Source organism: Cheilinus undulatus, linkage group 20, assembly GCF_018320785.1.
Source record: "Cheilinus undulatus linkage group 20, ASM1832078v1, whole genome shotgun sequence".
NCBI lineage: Eukaryota > Metazoa > Chordata > Actinopteri > Labriformes > Labridae > Cheilinus > Cheilinus undulatus.
The window spans coordinates 29,546,072-29,552,160 of record NC_054884.1 but is presented as its reverse complement, the minus strand read 5'-3'; positions in this window follow the sequence as shown (position 1 = coordinate 29,552,160).

The following is a 6,089-nucleotide window of genomic DNA, read 5'->3' as shown; positions in this document are numbered from 1 at the left end:
TGACGGAAAAACTCTGATTTTAACTGAAATTATTAAAGGATGATGAGGATTTGATCTATACGGAAAGCATTCAGGTGTTAAACAAAAACACCAAGGGCTTCATTAAAAGATGCTTCGGCTCAAAATGTATTTTAATATATGCACACCTCAGACAAATGTTGGAGCGGTGCATAAATTCTGTCCTCCTTGCAAAGATAATGTATGAATGGACTCCGTGTGGACGTCCCTGTGTGGGTGTTGTGAGACAGCGATCGCCTGCTTCTGTTCAGGGACTCACACTCACAGAAACACGCACACACAAACACACAGATCAAAGCTCTGCTCCGGCCTGAGTTCACTAACCTCTCCTGCTCTCTTTGTAGTGGCAGAAGTGATGACGACTGCAGGCAGCCATGCTTGTTTTATGGACACAGACTCTGCTGTTTTATGTTGATGGACATCACTTTGTAGCAGGATCTAAACCTTGTTTTATATTAGTTGTAGAAATTATGAAATTAAGTACAAAGGGAGGTGAAAATACTCCAACTTTTTAAGACACATCAAAGCCTATAAGACTGTGATAAATAATATTTCAGAAAATCAAATTAGTATAAATATAAAAGATGTATAAAAAGTCTTGGAATTGTAGTTTGTTTCTGAAAATATCAGGCTAAAGTGAAAGGAAGCATCTGGATCTTTGATGTCCACCAGCCAGTCAAACACACATTGATCCCGTTACTGTTGTTTTGTCGCCATCTTGTGGTGCATAACAGTCATTACTGAACGGTGAGGCTGAAGAGGGGTGTTTTTCACACATTGAGCACTCCCAGGTTCCACACACACACACAAAATTGATGTCAAAATCAGCATTTTAAATTTTTTTGTTGATAAAATCTGTAGATAAAAGGCCAACAAGCACTCGTTCTGTCCCAGCCTTTTATTATAAACTATGCACTTGTTATGTTCACCATAAATCTACTGGGAAATTCTTCAGAATTTTGCAGGAATATTCTGAAAGTTTTCCTGGAGACTTAAGGAAACTATCTGGTCTCCTTTTTCTTGTTTTTTTTTCAGACATTTTTAGAAATTTCCAGATTTTTTTACAAAGAATTTTCTCAGGTTTAAAAGACAAAAAAATCTAAGGAAGTTTAGAACTGACATGAATATTCAGAGGTTTTTTTCTTGAAAAGTGAAGTGATGACATGGAATAGCGTGGTATTTTGAGCAGGTGTTTATTAAAAAAAATATAGGGAATTTCATTGGAATGATTTAAAGTCCTTCCTGGAAACTTTTGGAAATCATATTGAAATACTGGAGAATTTTCATCAGAAGTTTCCTTTATGATCTGTTGAGGTATTTACCAATGAATGTTTAGGAAATGTAGTGGGAAAATTTCACAGGAATGTTATGATATTCTTCATCGGAATTTAAAGAAAATATCTGGAAATTGGGAATTTTAACAAAAGTGTTTAGGTTTTCAAAATTTTCAAGAAAGTTTTGGATTCACAGGATTTTTTCCCCTGGAAACTTAAAGAAATGACCTGGAATTACTTGGTTATTTTTTAGCAGGAGTTTAAGGGATATTTCTAACAATGCTTTTAGTTATTTTCTCAAGATTTGAAAAAAATACGGTATATGATTTTTTGGAAATTAACTTCTACTCTGAAATGGAGTGAAGGAAACTTTGGAAAAAGAATGTGGAATTAGTTGGAAAATTTAAGTAGGAGTATTTTCAAATGTTGGGGTCCTGTTTTTTATATAGTTTTTGAGGAATTTTCTCTAGAAATTTACAAAAGAAAATTTTCAGAAAATGTAAGAAAATTACATTTCTTCAAAAATATATATTTTTTAATATTTTAATAATTTTGAGACAAATATTTCAAAATTATCACTCAAGACTTTAAGAAATTATCTAGAAATAATACGGTTTTTTAAGGAGTTTTTCTTTTTTGTATTTTTCAGAAAATTTAAGAAAAAAATGACATTTCTTTAAAAAGTATAATATTTGAATCTTATCATCAGGAAAGATTTTTTTTTTTTTTTTAATTCTTTGGGGGGTCTTTCCTAGGATTTTATAAGAGGTTTCTCTAAAAAACAAGGAAATTTGAGATGAATATTCCAAAATTCTCACTCAAGACTTTGAAATGATCTAGAAATATTTAGGTGTTTTAAGGAACTTTTCAATGGGGTTTTGTCTTTTTTGTGTGTTTTTAGGAATTTCAAAATTTTCCAGTTGATTTGAGCTCATTTCACAGATGCTCCTTTATTTTTTGCAATTCTTTCCCAAAACTCCAGGAAATACCCTCGATTAATCAGTTTTTGTAATTACATGATTTTTCCAGGAATTTCCATAGGAGTTATTAAAGAATTTTTCCATGAATTTGGGAAATATTTCACAGTAAGTTTAGGATAATTACCACAAATACCACATGCAAAAAACTGCTGTCACCAATGCTGCAATCAAAAAGGAAAACTATCAGATCAAAAGTTTAGAGTTTAAAGTAGCTGTCTTACCTACCAGGCTTATCTGGGGTTGTTTCTGGGATGGAGTCTTTCCACTTTGAAATCAAGACTTAAGCTGGCGCTCTCATCAGGAACGCAAATATTCCTGTAAGGAGGCGAGACGTTTTAGTTAAGACAGTCATTTATTGAGGCACTTGACACAAGCCATGGAATGTACAAATCAAATACAACAAATTCAAAGAGTTTTCACATTCTTGCATCTGTAAACATGATAAAGGTAATACATTCTGACAGTTAATTCACATTTTACTCCACCTCTCCCCATAAACACCTCACTGAGGATAGTGTACAGTTTACAACCGCTACACAAAGTTTACAAAAACAGCAGTGAAGGCAAATACAAAACTATCACCGGATCCTCATTCCTGTTACTCTTCATTCCTGTAAGTGCACGTCTGTCTAATTCACATCAAAGGTGTCAGAGGTAAACTGTGGATGAGGCATCTACGTCTATGTAGCAGCACATAACACTGTGTTACTCCAATACAGAAAATATAAATACATTATATCTTTAAGCAGGCATGTGCACAGGCAGTCTGAATATATCTGACAACTTTGGCTTTTCTATATAACACACATGTAAACATGAGTTTTTATAACACGGCTGGACCATTTAAAGTTTGAGCTACTGTGGAATAAAACAAAAACATTTTATTATCATTTTTAAGTCTTCAGAGTTTTTCTATCATGTTGTGGCTCTGGTTATTAAAATGTCTGTGCACATGCCGGCGCTGTAGAAACATTTTAGGCCAAAAACATGTTGTATAAGTCGTGTGACTGTGGATATAAGGCTGCCACTGGGCTACTATTCATTTATTCACAATGAGGTTTGAATGTAAAAGCTACAGCTCAAGTTCTCAGAGCTTTAGGACGTTCCTACACCCTGGTATCCTTTTTTCAAGCAGAGCCACTCAAAATAACATCCAAAGTAAACAGCTGGCTCTGCAAATTTATATCAGTAAGGCCGCGTTTAAAGGAATAGTCCACCAAAATCCTAAGTTTTCTAAGTATCAGACACTTGTTTTGGTGCGTTTCTGGCATCAAATGTGAAAAGATGTTTTAGAACAACTCTGTGCATCAGCGTGAGTCATGTCTTTAGTATATTTTGTATTTCAGTTGTATTATTTTTTGCTTAAGCTGCACAGTGGTGCAGTGGTTAGCACTGGTGGGTCACAGTAAGGTCGACAGGGCCTTTCTGTGTGGTTTGTATGTTCACCCCATGCAGGCGTTAGTCCCTCTGGGAGCTCCAGTGTCCTCCAGCAGTCCAAAGACATGGTTTTTAGGCTAACTGGTGACTCTACTAGTCCATAGTTTTGTAAATGTTCATTTGTCTTGTGATTGACTGGCGACCAGCCCAGGGCGTACCCCAGCTCTTGCCTGATGAGAGCTGGGATCAGCTCCAGTCCCCCACAACCCTGCCTAGGATAAGTGGTATAGATTATGGATGGGTGGATCAAGTATTTGATCTGGAATTCAATGTTTTTGTAAAACCTAAGCAGGAGAAAACATTATAAAACTACTTATCTAACAATAAGCATGGGTTTTCTTTATTGGACTTTATACTGTAGGTGTGTTTGAGAGGTTTGGAAACATCCAAAGTAAAAAAAACACTGTCAATTTAAAAGAATAAAGAAAGAGCAAAAACTCTTGCTGCCTTTTTGATGGGTAGTCAAACATTTACAAAAGCTGAGAAGCTGCATTGAAAAATTAAGGACTATTGCCCCCTGTATTACCAAACTCGAGGGCCCAGTAGTTCAAAAGGTTTTACATGGATAAGAATATTCCCTAAAGCCTAGTTCTTACCAAAGAATTGCAACACAAAAGACCATTTTGTCAGCGTGGAGGACAGTTGCAGTAATGTGAGCTTGAATCATGATGGTGTTTCCCTCGGATTTTGCAAAATCACAAACACAAATCTTTTTTCGAAAGGATATAAACACAAAAAAATTGGTTAATTTCGGAAATAGTTGCAGCTGTCCTTTCTTGTAGTGTTTCCAGCCTGATACTTCTTTCCCCTTCGGTAACTGTATACATAAGCCGTGCTACGCTACACTGGCTAATACACAAGAAATTCTGGATTTCAGGAACATCTCTCTGCAGAAAAACGATGGATTGCTCCCTCCAGGTAAGGGAGTGAGTCTCTGCCTCAGGTGAAGGAATTTAAGTATCTCTGGGTCTTGTTCACAAGCAAGGGTAGAATGAACGGTGAGACTGACAGGCAGATTGGAGCAGCATCAGCAGTACTGCGGCCGCTGTGCCAGACTGTTGTGGTTAAGAAGGAGCTGAGTCCGAAGGCAAAGCTTTAGATTTACCAGTAGATTCTCTTGACCCTCACTTATGGCCATGAACTCTGGGTAATAACTGAAAGAATGAGACTGCCCTCAGGTGATAGGGTGAGGAGTTAAAGTATTGAAAGGAGCTGTTTGAGGTGGTTTGGGCATCTGATCCTGGGCACCTTCCTTTGAGGATCTTCTGGGCACGTCCCTTTGGAGGTCTTCCAGGCCTGTCCTTTTGGTGGTCTTCCAGGCACGTTCCTTTGGAGGTCTTCCTGGCACCTCCCTTTGAAGGTCTTGCAGGCATATCCAGGTGGAAGAAGACCTCAGAGAAAACCCAGAATGCACTGAGAGGATTATATATCCTGTCTGGTCTCCCAAGGAATGCCTTGGGACCTGTTCAAGTAGCTGCGAGTTTCAACCCATCTTGTCTTGAATTTTTGGTCTGAACTGGGCTTAAGACTGTTCTGTGCTGTTTTACTATCCAGCATCAGGCAATCTATTTCACTATTGTTCCATTTTTTTAAGAAAACTGGGTAGGACTGACCTGATCCAGACACAAACCAAATCCAGACTGACAGTGCACTAAGTGGGACTACATTCTCCAGACTTGGTCCACAGTGGGTAAGAAATCTGGTGCTTTAATTTTAAAAAAAAACATTCTAGACAAAATGCTCCTTTTAGTCTACCTCATGTGTAGTAGTGTTACTGCAGTGACTTAGTAATTAAAAATGAAATATGGTGCGAAAAAGTCCTTTGTATCAACATCTTTTTAAAAATGTAAATTTGTGTCCGGCACTTTTATCACATTTAGTAATCCTGTAATCCAGCCATCCCTCTGCTTCAGTCAGGACCATCTGGATTCATGGAAAAAATAAGCTCTATTTCAAAGTTTTAGACGGTATAAACTGGATTCTCTATCTTCATACAAACCAAGATTCATTGGAATAACATTATTTCAAGGTTTAATCAATCCAATACCTCAGGGATTGTTTTAGTACAAATGGACCAGGTTACAGCCCAGTTTAGTCAATGCTGTTAAAACACAGTGTGTTTAGAAATATTGATTTGATTTTAAAGTAATATTACGCAGATAAAACCTTTCAGGCTGACTGTCAAGATTGTGTTTGATTGTTAAAAAGATGCTCTTGACTCTGCCAGCATAAAACAACCTCTTGTGTTCCTGCCTGTTTTGTATTTATGTTTCAGACCTGTTTGTGACCTGTTGGGCACATTTTCACATTTAATCTCTGCATGCTCTGTACTGAGAGCATGGGCCAAACCTGCCAGCTCATACATACACCGATTTTAAAA